This window comes from Pristiophorus japonicus, chromosome 18, assembly GCF_044704955.1.
Source record: "Pristiophorus japonicus isolate sPriJap1 chromosome 18, sPriJap1.hap1, whole genome shotgun sequence".
Classification (NCBI taxonomy): Eukaryota; Metazoa; Chordata; class Chondrichthyes; family Pristiophoridae; genus Pristiophorus; species Pristiophorus japonicus.
Window position 1 is genome coordinate 64,022,761 of NC_091994.1, and position 17,744 is coordinate 64,040,504.

The following is a 17,744-nucleotide window of genomic DNA, read 5'->3' on the forward strand; positions in this document are numbered from 1 at the left end:
ATAAGATTCCAGGAATCAAATGAATGGTCGCACACGGGAAGGGAGACTCCCAACTTGGTAATAACTTTTGGAGGAGAGACAAGTTGAGATAACAGCAGAATATCTATCTTGTAGAAGCAAGCAGGCAATTAGTAACAACCTATACAGCTAACAAAGGGACAAAAAAAGGTATAAAAATGGACATGTTGGGACAGTCCAGAGCGAGAACCTGGGACCAACACTCGATAGAAGCAGGGACCAGGGAGCGACCCTTGAAGGAACAGTGTCAGGACCAGATTGATCACCCGGGATGTATTGGGTAACTATGAGTATGTTGACAAGGGACACCTTGTTTGCAGAGTTGAACAGAGTTAGTATTTGGAGCAGGAAGGAACACCCTTTGGACCACCTTTCTGCAGAGTTAAAGAGAGTATAAGTAGTGAGTCTTATACTTCTTTTCTATTGAGTAACTATAGAGTATAAGTAGTGAGTCTTGTACGTTTCCTGTATTAAAAACAAACATTAACGATACTGTCATTTGTCTAGTGTGTAATTTGGTATTTAACTCAGGAACCGTCGCAGGCAACTACTAGTCACACGACTAGCGATATTGCCGCTTGTGCAATAGTGGCCCCAGATTTCTTTTCTGGTGGGGGGGGCGGCGGGCGCCGCAGTGGAAAAAGAAGAGGAGATAGTTGTACATTAGCTATTCTTGCAGTGATCTTCCCACTCATTTAAGACTGTTCCTTCATCTGTAGGGCATGGTGCTGATTTGGCGAGTTGTCTTGTAACATAGGCTACTTGGTGCAGAAAAAGTGGACTTTAAAAAAAAAAATTACCTTCTCTTTCCAATTTTAAGAAAACAAAAATAAAAGATAGGGGGACAAGTAGACGTGCACCTTTAAGAAGTGGTTGCAGGTTATATATCACTCGTTTCACTCAAGTCCAAAATGAAACTAGTTTGTGGCCACAGCAGAGGAATGCATCATATCATAATCAGTGAAATTCGTATTAGTTTGTGTGTCATCAAAGACCCTTGATCATATGCGGACATGCCCAGTAGACAAGGCAGTAGGTCTATGGCTAGTACAATGTCAGACATGATCTGTGTGCCACATCCAAATGCCAGGATAATTATGGCAGCTTCACCAACGCATGAAGTTCAAATCTAAATGCTGAAAGAGCAAGTAGCTCTTTTAAATGACAAAAGCTGGCAATCACATGAACCATGGATTCAAACTATTCTGAAATCAATGTACTTCATCATCATCATAGGCAGTCCCTCAGAATTGAGGAAGACTTGCTTTCACTCTGAACACTAGTTCTTAGGTGGCTGACAGTCCAATACAAGAACCACAGTCTGTGTCACAGGTGGGACAGATAGTGGTTGAGGGAAAGGATGGGTGGGACTGGTTTGCCGCACGCTCTTTCTGCTGTCTGCGCTTGATTTCTGCATGCTCTCGGCGACGAGACTCGTGGAGCTCAGCGCCCTCCCGGATGCACTTCCTCCATTTAGGGCGGTCTTTGGCCAGGGACTCCCAGGTGTCAGTGGGGATGTTGCACTTTATCAGGGAGGCTTTGAGGGTGTCCATGAAATGTTTCCTCTGCCCACCTTTGGCTCGTTTGCCATGAAAGGAGTTCAAAGTAGAGCGCTTGCTTTGGGAATCTCGTGTCTGGCATGCGAAGTGTGGCCTGCCCAGCAGAGCTGATCGAGCGCGGTCAGGGCTTCAATGCTGGGGATGTTGGCCTGGTCGAGGACGCCAACTTTGGCACGTCTGTCCTCCCAGGGGATTTGTAGGATCTTGGAGACATAGTTGGTGGTATTTCTCCAGCGACTGGAGATATCTGCTGTACATGGTCCACGTCTCAGCCATACAGAAGCCCAGGTATTACAACAGCCCTTGTAGACGAAACAGTTTTGAGGGCCTGGTCTTCAAACACTTTTCCTCAGCCGGCCGAAGGTTGCACTGGTGCACTGGGGGAGGGGGGAACAATGCTGTGCGGAGAGGACAGACTGGTGGAGGACCTTAGTCTTATTGATGTTTAGCGCAAGGCAATGTACTTAACCACGCTCAAGTCCCATGTTGGAACAGCCTTGGCAACAAAAGGAAGAGAGAAACCAGATTCCTTTCACAACACTTTCTCCGAATATTTTCAATTTGCTCGGGTGAGAATGCAAGCTGCTGCCCTTTCTTTTGCAGATACCTGTACTCAAAGCTCAAGAAATCCTGAGCCACAAAACAGTAGAAAAAAAACCTTGGGACGTTAGAATACCACCCATCTCTAAAACATCCAAAGCTGACTACTGACAAAAGCAAACATCTTACCATCTACATTGGGTCTACAGTTGGTCTCTCCAACAGCAAAATATGTGACATGCCACGTCTTAACTAGGTGTACTGCTTGTGGACGGGTTTAATTTAATGAGCATGGTAGGTCATACCCATCTGGGACATGAGTTGCATAGAAAGGGTTTATCAGCTTCAGCTCCTCCTGAGAAGGTATTGGAGTTTCACCCCAAAGATGGGATTTGCTGTGCCTGGCACCATTGAATGTGCTGGTGGGCGACGGGGGGTAGGAGGGAGATAAAAGGCCTTATCCAAGGCAGAGTGCAGAAGGTTCTTCCATGCAACTGTGATTCCCAATCACAACAGCTTCCAAGGTGAGCTAACATTTAACTAGAGGATAAATCCACAAGATGGAATCTCTGCTGAAACATAGGAATGCACCAAATTTAACCTCGGCTGTTATATTGCCATGGAATGTGCATCAAATCTGCGGTTGGTCCCAGGACCCTTTTTGAAAGCTTTTTAACCTTTCCAGTCCTAAGATAGGGGAATTCAGTGTCCACTTTGAGAACAGCCGCTACCTCCACAGCCTTATACTCAGTGTACCAATTCCTGGTACTTAACAATATTAAGGTTTTCCTCATGAGCAGTGATAGATATCACCAACAAGGTTACTGAAGACTGGAAGGAGCCTGCTTTGTTCCAAGTTGTTTGGAACTGCTGTTCTGTAACTAACTCCATAAGGAATAATGGAACTAAAACAAAATTTTAATTAAATCTCTGGATCTTGGAGATGTGCTGACTAATGCATTTACTATGAAATATGTAGAAGCTATGCTAGTGGGGGTGAAGTCACTTGAGCAACTGACACATTAGTCATCCAGTTACTGCCAAGTTGGATGACTGCAATCCTGAAGCCAGCCCAAAGAAGTTGTGTTGCACCCTGGTGGCTAATGCCAGAAGAGGACAATGAGCCTCTGTTGCCTTTTCTGTAGCCATGAGACCTGCAGAACTGGTATCAACTAATAAAGTGCATGGGGAGGTGCTGAATCAAACACTCCAAACTCAAACTAGATGGTTTCTAAACAATCAAGTATACAGTTTGGAAAAATAATCCTATTCCAGTAATTTTGTGCATGGCCTAGAAGTTAAGTTTTTAAACAGACTGACATGCACTGAAATTATAACTAAATGGAAGGTGGACTAAGTTTGTAAATATCCTTGACATTCTGAACAAATTTTAAATCTATTCAGGAAATTTGAGAGCGAGAGAGGTGGGAGCTGCCAGCTCCTCAAGCCAAGTGTCTTTTCCAGCATTCCTTGTGGGCCAGGAGCAGGAGTGCTCACCCTGACCTTTCAAGGCTTTGGCCTCTATCCACAGCCCTGATTGCCAGCCTCATCCGACCCCATCAAGCGGGCCTCATCACTTCCCACCTCCTTTCCACCCCACCCATCCCTGAACGCTGGCCACTTTCTTCAACCCACCCAGATTGCAGGCCTCTTACTCCTCCTCCCCCCGCCCTCAATCACTGGTCTCTTACTGCTCCTCTCCCCCCCCCGATCGCGGGCCTTCCTCCTCCAATGAGAATGTGTAAAAGGGTTGCGAAAGTGGTAGATGGCTAGAGAATGTGGCAAAAGGATGGAGATAGGGAATCATGGGAAAATAGCTAAAGAAATGTCAAGATGCAGAATCAACAGAAAAAAAAGGGGTTACCAAGAGTTGAAGTTGAGGTTAGACACAGGTCATGAGAAAGCCCAAGGCAGCACAAAGAAGGAAAGCAATCCTAGATAGGAAGGGAAAAGCAATAGCTTCTACTGATGAGGAAGAGAAACTAATTGGGTTCTTTACTGATAAGGGAAGACAGTGCAGCAAAGCTATAACTAACCTACCTGACACCAGCCCTAATTGGGAGACTTTCTTGTCTGCCATTAGACGTACTCGGGGGGGGGGGGGGGGGAAGCAGAAAGGGATTGGATAGACCAAGTGCTAATCAAATGTGTTCAGTTTTGAAAATGTATATCTACTGTGCTTTTCGCGCTGAAAAGGAGCTTGTCCAGGGGAAGGTAAACAGGCTCTGATTGAGTGTTCCTTTGTCTTGACAAGTCCCGGCCGGAGAATCTTCAATAAAGGTCCTTTACAGAAAAGGCAAGGTGTTCGTGTGTCAGTGTATTCGCTGAAACAGATTGAGGGAAAAAGAATCCGTATTAACATTTGGGGCCCAAGTTTCCACATGATTTGCGCCTGATTTTTAGCAGCAACTGGTGGAGAACGGACTATCTTAGAATTTGCAATTCTCCACATTTTTTTTTCTGCAGTTCTAGTCAGGTAGAACAGTTCTACTTTAGAACAGAATTTTTTCTTCAAAAGGGGGCGTGTCCGGCCACTGACGCCTGATTTAAAAGTTTTCACAGTGAAAATGTACTCCAAACTAAAGTAGAATGGAGCAAGTGAAGATTTTTGTAGAACTGAAAAAACCTGTTCTACACATTAAAAAATCAGGCACAGGTTACAAATCAGGCGTCCAGAACGAGGTTGGGGGGGGGGGGGGGGGGGGGGGGTGGGTGGGGAAGGGAACTCATTAAATTCTACAATAAATCCTTATTTATACTTATACAAATAAATCCAACCTGAATAAACATTTATAAGTAAAGAAAAGATTAAATAAACCATCTTCCTACCTGTGTGAAAGTGCTTCAGCCAGGAAGAATGGTGCAGCAAGCCTCACAAAATGAGGGAGCCGACCGAACGCGCGGGGGGGGGGGGGGGGAGAGAAAAGAGAAAGGAGGGAGCCGACCGAACGCGGGCGGGGGAGAAGGAGGTAAGGGAGCCGACGAACGTGCGGGGGGGGGGGGGGGGAGGAAGCCGACGAACGCGGGAGGGAGAGCGCCGACCGAACGTGGGCAGGAGCCAGCCTACCGAACGCGGTTTGGGGGGGGGGGGGGGGAAAAATGGAGCTGTTCCAGACGGCTGGCGGGAAAGAGAGAAGGCTGCAGGAAGCCTCAAATTGAGCAGCCATTTCCCAATGGCAAAAGGTGGAGGTCGCCCCCTCCCACTTACAAAATCGGCGCGAGTGTAGGCTCCGCCCCCCCATTGGGCGCCGCGCCAAGCAGACAAGGAGCTGCAGAATGCTCCAAAATCTCGTTTTTTTTCCCGGCACCGTTTTAGGCGTGAAAAACGGGCGCCCAGCTCGGAGCGGCGCCCGTTTTTTTTATCATGTGGAAACTTGGGCCCTTGGTGTCAGAAGTGGGATCTCAACAGACGGCTGCCGAAAGCTTGCAAATTAAGAGCCAGACTAGCCTTGGACGAGACGGGAGGAAAGTGGCCAGTGGAGTGAGTACCCTTTAAAATACCACTTCAGTTTCCTTCAGTTCCAAAAGTCTGAGGAAAGTTTGGCCACTCGCTGGTTCTCAGGTAGTGTCTGAACGAGATCCAGGTCAATCTGGCGAATACCTTTTAACTTAGGAAATAAGTGTCCAAGTCATGTACGACGTCGACTTTCTATATCACTTAGTCTGTCTAGGCGCTGATTGGACTTAAATCACGCAGCGATGCGAATACGAGAACCGCGCGGCGACGCAGAGGATAGGGAAATAGACAATCGCGCGGCGACACGAATAGGAAAGCCGCGGGCGACACGGAAGAAAAGGGAAATTGTGTAGAACTAAACCGCGGGGCGACGCGAGGAAGTGTAGAACTAAATCGCGGGGCGACGCAAGGAACTGTGTAAGGATAAAATTGGGCAATCATGGATCCAAAAAGAGAGCCGGCCAAAGAAAAAATTTAAATAAGCGTTGTTGAATGAAGAGAGACTTTTGTGTATGTCTGTTTTTGAATGAGTGTACTTGTGTGATTTTTTGACTGTGGAATGAATTTTCATGTTTTTTTAAAATGCCTGTTTGGATGAGTGAAGCAGCTGTTTGCTTATTTTAGCTCCACCCACTTCTCCAAACAGAGTGAAAGTTTTTTCAACCCTTTGTAGTGTTGTCCTGTATGTGGGAAGTTAAGACATTTTAAGTTAGAAACGCAGGTGTGGATTTATTCAGATGATAAGTTACGGAGCTAGGAAATGCACAAAGGATAGGTTTGTTGAGTAAAAGATAAAAAATACATGGTCCCGGTGGTTGAAAAAAAAAGAATTTATTTGACACGCTCACTTATTTGTCGAAAAAAACATGCAATGATTGATTACATTGGGTTGAAAAACATAAATTTAGTCTCGGAATGAGATAAAGATTGCCTTTTAAAAAAGCTTCTAGCTCAAAAAAAAGTTTTAAATAAAGATTGAAATGGGATTTTGAGATATTAGAGAAGGCACAGCAAAATACTGGAGGTGGATTCAAAAAAAAATTAAATTAAATTAAATCTGATCTCTTAAAGAAAAAAGGAGATATAAAACTAAAAGGTTTGGAAACAATCTAGAAATACCTTCAGGGATCAGGTCAAACTCCTGGGCGAGTGGCGAGCTATCCACAAAGGTGTAAAAGGGACTTTTGAAAAATGTTAACAGCAGCAAGCTTTAGCAGTTTAGAAGAGACATTGTAACGACCTTGAAACTGGAACAATGGAGATAACAAAAAGCAGCCCTCTCAGCCTACGTGCCAGACTCCCCTCTAGTTATGGAAAAGATGGGAAAAAAAAAGACGCAACCTTGAAATAAAACAAATTGAACGAATTTGAAAGAAAAAGTGTCTTCGATAGTCTGATGATTTTAAATTAACAAATTTACCGAGACACAAGCCCTGTGTGTAAAATACAAAACCTTATTTGAAGAAAGGAGATCTTAAAAAAAAACATAACGTACTAAATAGGCGCTGAAAGGAAAAAAAGTGTTCTGAGATGGAAAAGGACATAACTTATGAAATACTAGCTGATATTTGCTGTGAAATTGGTTTAATTAGGAAAAGGAAAAAAAATTGGAAGAGGTAAAAGACACTCTACAGTGATAATGATTTTAAATTATGAGAAAGTTTCACTCCAGTTTGAAAGATTTCCAAAATGGACGTTGTTTATCAAGAAAAGTCCCAAACAGTCTAAAACAGGAGGGTTTTGAAAATAACGAGGAGAAAAGATCTAAGCTATGCGAACTCAGCACAGAAAAAAAAACTAGGAATTAGAGAATCTTACTGAATTTTAAAATTATTATAGAAAATGGAACTGGCACGGATGTTTAGATTTTGTGCCGAGAGAGAAATAAAACACAAGATTTGCCCAGTGAATGGGACCGTAAAATAAAACGAAATGTTTGAATGTACACAGCGTGAGAAAATTGGATTTCAGTAAACAAAATAGCTATTAAAAATGTGTGGTCTCGTTTTAAAATCAAAAATCTTTGGCAATAAGAAGTTATGAAAACCTTGGAGTTTACTCTAAAATGCCGTCTTTCCTGATGAGAAGACTTTTATTATGACGGCTTTACTAATGATTTCTGCTTTTTTTTTTAAAACGGATTCCTAATTTCTAAAGCAAGTTTTGAAGGCACAAAGACTTTAAAAAAATAATTTTTCGGATGATTACGTGAAGTCACGTAATGACAGCAGGCTTTCTTACAAACCTGTAAAGGAGTTAACCCTTTCCATTGACAGCTGTTTTATACTGGACATTATTAATTTGGATTTCTTAATAGAATAAAAAAAACTCACCTAACAGAGGAAATGGTGCGATAGTCAGAATAAAAATACAGAACTAGCCTATGTAATAATACTCGCCTGATACAAATAAAAGATACTCAAACAAAACAAATTCAAGAGTTAAAAGCTAAGATAAATAAGCTGGAAGAGATTTTCTTTTTAAAAACGGGGCCAGACGGATAGTGCAGTGTGCAGCCATAGCACCATCACCTATGGCAATCGAAACAATGTACCCCACGGTGGGCAAGTGTAGTCTACAAACCCAACCTAACTTTACCTCCGATTTCAGAGTGACCGCAACATGCATGGATGAAAGATGAGTAGACCAGAACCTAACACCTGGTGACGACCAGGCTATCTGTTTAAAATTTGCAGATAAAACACTCACTGAGATGGGACCGCAGCGGCTACTTCGACTCTGGAGACTCAGGATACTGGGGACCATGAGGCCCACGCAGGCACTGGATAATACAGATGGACTACGAGAGATATAGCACATGCAGAAAAGACAACTACATGAACTAGCTTTGTTTAATTTGACTGTTGAAATATGCAACCCAGCAGCCAAGGACTGGAGCAAGGACAGAACTTATTTTAATGCATGGCTATGTATAGTGTATTAAGTAAGGTTGTAATGCAGCAGGCTGCCGATGCCATGGGCGCCAGTATATTCAGAGGACAGGAGCAAGTTCATAGGACCAAAAGGGGAAGGGCGCAGAAATCCAACTGGACGGAATTTCAGTTCTACAAGCTCATGCCTGGGCGGACAAGGCTGCAAACAAGCAGCCAAATCCACCCTGCAAGAACAGATGGGTGGGAAGAAATCAGAGCAAAAAGGGGGTGGGACCCCAGGATGTTTAGGGAAACTGGCCAGTGGGATAAAATAAAGACCAAGGGAGGTCTCTGGAATATAAAGGTGTATGTCCTGAAGCGTGACACGGTTATAACACGGAGAAGCCGGTATTGATCATGTGCAGCGCAAACAAGGAATACAACCTAAAAAGGGGGGCTAGTAATAAAAGAATCTAAAGAAAGGATATAATTTGGGGTGAGTCAGCGACTGCTTATCCTAAACCTAATGGATATAATTTTTCCTACCTTCTGTGGGAATGAAACTATGGGCTCAAGTTTCCACGATAAAAAACAGGCGCCCCTCCGAGCTGGGCACCCATTTTTCGCGCCTAAAACGGCGCCGGAAAAAACCTCGCAATTCTGGAGCGTTCTGCAGCTCCTTGTCTGTTTGGCGTGGCGCCCAGGGGGGCGGAGCCGACACTCACGACGGTTTTGTAAGTGGGAGGGTACTATTTAAATTAGTTTTTTTCCTGCCGGCAACGTTGTGCGTGCGTGTTGGAGCGTTCGCGCACGCGCAGTGTGAAGGAAACATTGGCACTCGGCCATTTTTGTAGCCGTTTAATTTTTGAACATTTTTTAATAAAAGCACATTGCCATCAGCACATCAGTACTTGCAGCCTTCTCACCGTCTCCTTCCCCCCTCCCCCCCTCCCCCGCAGGAAGAACAGGCGCCTCCTCCCCACCCCACTGCGGGAAGAACGGGCGCCTCCGGCTGACTGCAGCATTCTCCGTGCCTGAAGCACTTTCACACAGGTAGGAAGATGGTTTATTTAATCTTTGCTTATAAATGTTTATTCAGGTTGGATTTATTTGTATAATATTTGTAGAAGTATAAATAAGGATTTATTGTAGAATTTAATGACTTCCCTTGCCCCCACCCCACCTCGTTCTGGACGCCTAATTTGTAACCTGCGCCTGATTTTTTAATGTGTAGAACAGGTTTTTTCACTTCTACAAAAATCTTCACTTGCTCCATTCTAAGTTAGTTTGGAGTACGTTTTCACCGTGGAAACTTTGAAATCAGGCGTCAGGGGCCGGACACACCCCCTTTTGAAGAAAAAATTCTGTTCCAAAGTAGAACTGTTCTACCTGACTAGAACTGCAGAAAAAGAAATCTGGAGAATTGCAATTTCTAAGATAGTCCGTTCTCCACCAGTTGCTCCTAAAAATCAGGCGCAAATCATGTGGAAACTTGGGCCCCATAAGTCTATACCAGAACCTGGCACAACTGATCCTCGAAGGCCCGGAACCCACTATCCTGAGATTTAATGTCAGAAATGGAACAGGGCAAGGTCGAAAAAAAAAAAAGGGGAATACTGGAAACACTAGGCACGGGTTATGACAATGAATTCCATAGGCCTGTAGGCAATATACGACCGGGTTAACAAATTAATGGCGTAGTCTTGAATGGTTTAGTCGGGAAGGACTTGGATAACCAAGCCCTACAAGCGCGGTTGGTAGATGGCGCGGAAGGGGAACTGTTACAAGTGGCCCATACATTGCCGAAAGGCCAAGACAATAAAATTGATCCACGCAATGGGGAAAAGATATAAGTAAACGATTACAGGCTGAGATAGTTTGCTCCCTATGGGGCCTGGATATTAAGTGAGGTACAACATAATTTGGAGCAACTCCAGAATGGAGACATACCAGATTGGATTCCGAACAGCATACTTAACAATTGGACTCTAGATAAAAAAAAATGAACACATGCGAGGTACGAAGGAATAGTCACACATGGGTGCCGAAATTCAGATGTATTACTGGGCGGATGAATATGATCGGATTTATGTTGTCCATACCACAGTATGATGCAACAAAGGGAGACCCCTTAGATCAAATCGATAATATTGGTGAAGTGAGAAACCAAACTCTGTTACGTTACCATCAGCCTGCCAGACGGGTGATTAAAATTAACAATCGTACCAAAGACATTGATATAACTGACTGCTATAAAATTAACCAAGTGGTTTTATGTCGAGGTACGCCACGAATGACGAATGATGATTGCAGATTCCACCAAACAAACGGATGCATGCTGAGTATCACTCCTCTCGAACACGATCTTGAGACCATCGCTGCCCCGCAAGGGAATGGAGAGTGATGCGTGAGCACGGGGGCAGCCAACTTAACCATTAAGACCAAGGGAGGAGTCACCCAGTGTCCTCATTACTCCTAACTTCTGCTTCAGACCCAAGGGAGAAATAGACATAGACGGATATCATATACATCCTGAGACAACAGAAATCGACAGAACAATCACGGATACCCTCAGAGAAGGGTATGAAGAGGCAGTATGGGAACCGCAAGGCAAACAGATACCGGAACTAAATGAGGAACAATTACGTTTGGTGCAAGGAATCCAGAATCAAAGACGACAGTATGTCCAGCTGATGGAAGAAATAGACAACTTACAGAGACACGATCGCAATGCTGGCTGATCAGCCCTGGTACTCAAAGCTGTGGAACATTGGACTTAATATTCAAATTCACCCATGGATAAGAATAATATCACATGTACTTGTAGTAATACAGGGTCTGGTTCTGATGGTCATGATGGGATTAACATGTGCACGAATTAAACAGGCCAAACGATAAGTCAGGGCACGCACTATGATTAAGGCCATAAGGGATGAAAATTTAAGCAGTCCTACAGGAAGGACTTGCCTTATATAATTGTGTGTGAAGGTTTCAGGAGGTCCCGAAGCTTGGGAGATGGCCACCCAGGTGAACGAACCTATCTGGAACTTGCCGATGGGGAGATAGTTATTGGGAAATATGGCCAGCTTGGCGTATAGCCAAGGGCCAAAAGGGGGGAAATGCAAGAGAAAAATTTGGCATTAGGGGTACCAGTGGGACAAGGGTTAAAGTGCTGGTTCCTGCACTGGCCCATAAGGAGGTAAAAGGCTTCTCTTCAGCCTTGTACCAAGGCTCCAGAAGTTATCAATTCAATAATATTCCGACAGGATACGATGCAAGAACCTAAACAGACATTGATAAGACCTTGAAGAGGTTCGAGGCGGACTCACAAACAAGGAGGATCAGGAAAGAGAATGTGCACGGCTGAACGCGATACTCCTGGAATAAGCACCAGGGTTATCATGGAATGATAAAGGGGGGGAATGAGAATGTGTAAAAGGGTTGCGAAAGTGGTAGATGGCTAGAGAAGGTGGCCAAAGGATGGAGATAGGGAATCATGGGAAAATAGCTAAAGAAATGGTCAAGACGCAGACAAATGCAGAATCAACAGAAAAAAAAGGGGTTACCAAGAGTTGAAGTTGAGGTTAGACATGGGTCATGAGAAAGCCCAAGGCAGCACAAAGCAAGCAAGCAATCCTAGATAGGAAGGGAAAAGTAATAGCTTCTACCGATAAGGAGTAAGAGAAACTAATTGGGTTCTTTACTGATAAGGGAAGACAGTGTAGCAAAGTTATAACTAACCTACCTGACACCAGCCCTAATTGGGAGGCTTTCTTGCCTGCCATTGGATGTACTCCGGGGGGGGGGGGGGGGGGGGGAAGAAGAGGCGCAGAAAGGGATTGGATAGACCAAGTGCTAATCAAATGTGTTCTGTTTTGAAAATGTATATCTACTGTGCTTTTCGTGCTGAAAAGGAGCTTGTCCAGGGGAAGGTCAGCAGGCTCTGATTGAGTATTCCTTTGTCTTGACAAGTCCCGGCCAGAGAATCTTCAAAAAAGGTCCTTTACAGAAAAGGCAAGGTGTTCGTGTGTCAGTGTATTCGCTGAAACAGATTGAGGGAAAAAGAATCTGTATTAACACCTCCTCCTCCTCCTGATCGTGGGCCTTGTATTCCTCCTCCTCCCCCCTCATCGATCGCAGGCCTGTTACTATGTTCAGTCCGAGAGGCGGGAGTTCCTGGCGTTGGTGAGGCCTATAAAGGCTCAGCGGCAGCGAGAGGCGGCAGCAGTCCGAGAGGCAGGAGTTCCTGGCGTTGGTGAGGCCTATAAAGGCTCAGCGGCAGCAGTCCGAGAGGCGGGAGTTCCTGGCGTTGGTGAGGCCTATAAAGGCTCAGCGGCAGTGAGAGGCGGCGGCAGTCCGAGAGGCAGGAGTTCCTGGCGTTGGTGAGGCCTATAAAGGCTCAGCGGCAGCAGTCCGAGAGGCGGGAGTTCCTGGCGTTGGTGAGGCCTATAAAGGCTCAGCGGCTGCGAGAGGCGGCGGGAGTTCCTGGCGTTGGTGAGGCCTATAAAGGCTCAGTGGCAGCAGCGAGAGGCATACCTGTGCAGCTGCAGCGGGGAGAGAAGGCAAAAAAGAAGTAGAAAGAAATCAAAAGGTGACATCACAGCCAAGGAGGTAAGTGATTGGCTGGTGATTGGTGAGTAGCTTTTCTTTTTTCTCTTCTATAACAGTGAGTAAACTTTAACATTGTTGTTGCCTATCCAAGGGTTAAGTCATGGCGGGAGAGCTCGGTCAGGTGTTATGCTCCTCCTGTACCATGTGGGAACTCGGGGACGACTCCAGTGTCCCTGACGACTACGTGTGTGGGAAGTGTATCCTCCTCCAGCTCCTGACGGACCGCGTTGCGGAGTTGGAGCCGAGGGTGGATTCACTCTGGAGCATCCACGATGCTGAGAATGACGTGAGTAGCACGTGTAGCGAGTTGGTCGTACCGCAGGGAAAGGGTCCACAGCCAGATAGGGAATGGAAGACCAACAGGAAGAGCAGTGCAAGGAAGGTAGTGCAGGGGTCCCCTGTGGTCATCCTCCTGCAAAACAGATACACTGCTTTGGGTACTGTTGTGGGGGATGACTCATCAGGGGAGGGCAGCAGCATCTAAGCTCATGGCACCGTGGCTGGCTCTGTTGCACAGGAGGGCAGAAAAAAGAGTGGGAGAGCGAGAGTGATTGGGGATTCAATTGCATGGGGAATAGATAGGCGTTTCTGCGGCCGCAACCGAGACTCCAGGATGGTATATTGCCTCCCTGGTGCAAGGGTCAAGGATGTCTCGGAGCGGGTGCAGGACATTCTAAAAAGGGAGGGAGATCAGCCAGTTGTCGTGGTGCACATTGGTACCAACGACATAGGTTTTAAAAAAAAAAAGGGATGAGGTCCTACGAAACGAATTTAAGGAGCTAAATTTAAAAGTAGGACCTCAAAAGTAGTAATCTCGGGATTGCTACCAGTGCCACGTGATAGTCAGAGTAGGAATCGCAGGATAGTGCAGATGAATACGTGGCTTGAGCAGTGGTGCAGCAGGGAGGGATTCAAATTCCTGGGGCATTGGGACCGGTTCTGAGAGAGGTGGGACCAGTACAAACCGGACGGTCTGCACCTGGGCAGGACCGGAACCAACGTCCTAGGGGGAGTGTTTGCTAGTGCTGTTGGGGAGGATTTAAACTAATATGGCAGGGGGATGGGAACTAATGCAGGGAGACAGAGGGAAACAAAAAGGAGGCAAAAGCAAAAGACAGAAAGGAGATGAGGAAAAGTGGAGGGCAGAGAAACCCAAGGCAAAGAACAAAAAGGGCCACTGTACAGCAAAATTCTAAAAGGACAAAGGGGGGGTTAAAAAAACAAGCCTGAAGGCTTTGTGTCTTAATGCAAGGAGTATCCGCAATAAGGTGGATGAATTAACTGTGCAAATAGATGTTAACAAATATGATGTGATTGGGATTACGGAGACGTGGCTCCAGGATGATCAGGGCTGGGAACTCAACATCCAGGGGTATTCAACATTCAGGAAGGATAGAATAAAAGGAAAAGGAGGTGGGGTAGCATTGCTGGGTAAGGAGGAGATTAAGACAATAGCTAGGAAGGACATTAGCTTGGATGATGTGGAATCCATATGGGTAGAGCTGCAGAACACCAAAGGGCAAAAAACATTGGGAGGTCTGTACACAACTCCCCCTAACAGTAGTAGTGATGTTGGGGAGGGCATCAAACAGGAAATTAGGGGTGCATGCAATTATAATGGGTGACTTTAATATGCACATAGATTGGGCTAACCAAACTGGAAGCAATACAGTGAAGGAGGATTTCCTGGAGTGCATAAGGGATGGTTTTTTTAGACCAATATGTCAAAGAACCAACTAGGGGGGAGGCCATCTTAGACTGGGTGTTGTGTAATGAGAGAGGATTAATTAGCAATCTCGCTGAGAGGGGCTCCTTGGGGAAGAGTGACCATAATATGGTGGAATTCTGCATTAGGATGGAGAATGAAACAGTTAATTCAGAGACCATGGTCCAGAACTTAAAGAAGGGTAACTTTGAAGGTATGAGGCATGAATTGGCTAGGATAGATTGGCGAATGATATTTAAGGGGTTGACTGTGGATGGGCAATGGCAGACATTTAGAGACCGCATGGATGAACTACAACAATTGTACATTCCTGTCTGGTTTAAAAATAAAAAAAGGGAAGGTGGCTCAACCGTGGCTATCAAGGGAAATCAGTGATAGTATTAAAGCCAAGGAAGTGGCATACAAATTGGCCAGAAATAGCAGCGAACCCAGGGACTGGGAGAAATTTAGAACTCAGCAGAGGACGACAAAGGGTTTGATTAGGGCAGGGAAAATGGAGTACGAGAAGAAGCTTGCAGGGAACATTAAGACGAATTGCAAAAGTTTCTATAGATATATAAAGAGAAAAAGGTTAGTAAAGAAAAACGTAGGTCCCCTGCAGTCAGAATCAGGGGAAGTCATAACGGGGAACAAAGAAATGGCAGACCAATTGAACAAGAACTTTGGTTCGGTATTCACTAAGGAGGACACAAACAACCTTCCGGATATAAAAGGGGTCGGAGGGTCTAGTAAGGAGAAGGAACTGAGGGAAATCCTTATTAGTCGGGAAATTGTGTTGGGGAAATTGATGGGATTGAAGGCCGATTAATCCCCAGGGCCTGATGGACTGCATGCCAGAGTACTTAAGGAGGTGGCCTTGGAAATAGTGGATGCATTGACGATCATTTTCCAACATTCCATTGACTCTGGATCAGTTCCTATGGAGTGGAGGGTAGCCAATGTAACCCCACTTTTTAAAAAAAAAAAAGGGAGAGAGATAACAGGGAATTATAGACCGGTCAGCCTGACATCAGTAGTGGGTAAAATGATGGAGTCAATTATTAAGGATGTCATAGCAGTGCATTTGGAAAGAGGTGACATGATAGGTCCAAGTCAGCATGGATTTGTGAAAGGGAAATCATGCTTGACAAATCTTCTGGAATTTTTTGAGGATGTTTCCAGTAGAGTGGACAAGGGAGAACCAGTTGATGTGGTATATTTGGACTTTCAGAAGGCGTTCGACAAGGTCCCACACAAGAGATTAATGTGCAAAGTTAAAGCACATGGGATTGGTGGTAGTGTGCTGACATGGATTGAGAACTGGTTGGCAGACAGGAAGCAAAGAGTAGGAGTAAATGGGGACTTTTCAAAATGGCAGGCAGTGACTAGTGAGGTACTGCAAGGTTCTGTGCTGGGGCCCCAGCTGTTTACATTGTACATTAATGATTTGGATGAGGGGATTAAATGTAGTATCTCCAAATTTGCAGATGACACCAAGTTGGGTGGCAGTGTGAGCTGCAAGGAGGATGCTATGAGGCTGCAGAGTGACTTGGATAGGTTAGGTGAGTGGGCAAATTCATGGCAGATGAAGTATAATGTGGATAAATGTGAGGTTATTCACTTTGGTGGTAAAAACAGACAGACTATTATCTGAATGGTGACAGATTAGGAAAAAGGGAGGTGCAAAGAGACCTGGGTGTCATGGTACATCAGTCTTTGAAGGTTGGCATGCAGGTGCAGCAGGCGGTTAAGAAAGCAAATGGCATGTTGGCCTTCATAGCGAGGGGATTCGAGTACAGGGGCAGGGAGTTGTTGCTACAGTTGTACAGGGCCTTGGTGAGGCCACACCTGGAGTATTGTGTACAGTTTTGGTCTCCTAACCTGAGGAAGGACATTCTTGCTATTGAGGGAGTGCAGCAAAGGTTCACCAGACTGATTCCCGGGATGGCAGGACTGACCTTTCAAGAAAGAAAGACTGGATCAACTGGGCTTGTATTCACTGGAGTTCAGAAGAATGAAAGGGGACCTCATAGAAACGTTTAAAATTCTGACAGGGTTAGACAGGTTAGATGCAGGAAGAATGTTCCCAATGTTGGGGGAAGTCCAGAACCAGGGGACACAGTCTAAGGATAAGGGGTAAGCCATTTAGGACCGAGATGAGGAGGAACTTCTTCACTGAGAGTGGTGAACCTGTGGAATTCTCTACCACAGAAAGTTGTTGAGGCCAATTCACTAAATATATTCAAAAAGGAGTTAGATGAAGTCCTTACTACTAGGGGGATCGAGGGGTATGGCGAGAAAGCAGGAATCGGGTACTGAAGTTGCATGTTCAGCCATGAACTCATTGAATGGCGGTGCAGGCTAGAAGGGCCGAATGGCCTACTCCTGCACCTATTTTCTATGTTTCTATGTTAAAGGAGGTATAAAAATACAAATTGTAATTGTTGATGCCAGTTAAATATAAATTAGAAGTTATTATGACACAGCTCTTCCAAGACGAGGTATAAAAGTTGAGGGATAAATGGCACCGCTTGAGTTTACAAAATTTAACAATGCAATGACTGAAATAAAATCAAAGTCTGTCAAAACAATTGATCACAAAAACATCAAAAGCTATACTTTAATAGGAAGTACTTGATGAACACAAACAATAAATCTCAGAATCATATATAACCGGCCATTCAGCCCATCATGCCTGTGCTGACTTTTTGAAAGAGCTATCCAATTAGTCCCACTCCCCTGCTCCCTGCTCCCCCCTCCCCTCCCCCCCCCCCTCCCCCCCCCCCCCCCCCCCCCCCGTAGCACTACAAATGTTTCTTTTAAGAATTTATCCAATTTCCTTTTGAAAGTTACTACAGGTTGAACCTCCCTTATCCAGAACCAGTCCCGGCTACCGGGTGGTGCATGTGCAGACATGAATAGATTAAAGTCCTTCCTCGTTGCCGACTCCCGCAATCGCTGGCCTGACCCCGCGATCCATC

The 17,744-nt window shown here is 45.2% G+C and overlaps 1 protein-coding gene across 11 annotated transcripts in view; it reads right to left on the minus strand.

The window, feature by feature from the left end:
* tmem269 (transmembrane protein 269) overlaps window positions 1-17,744 on the minus strand; it is a 199,267-nt gene that overhangs the window by 134,293 nt on the left and 47,230 nt on the right. The window lies entirely within an intron of this gene.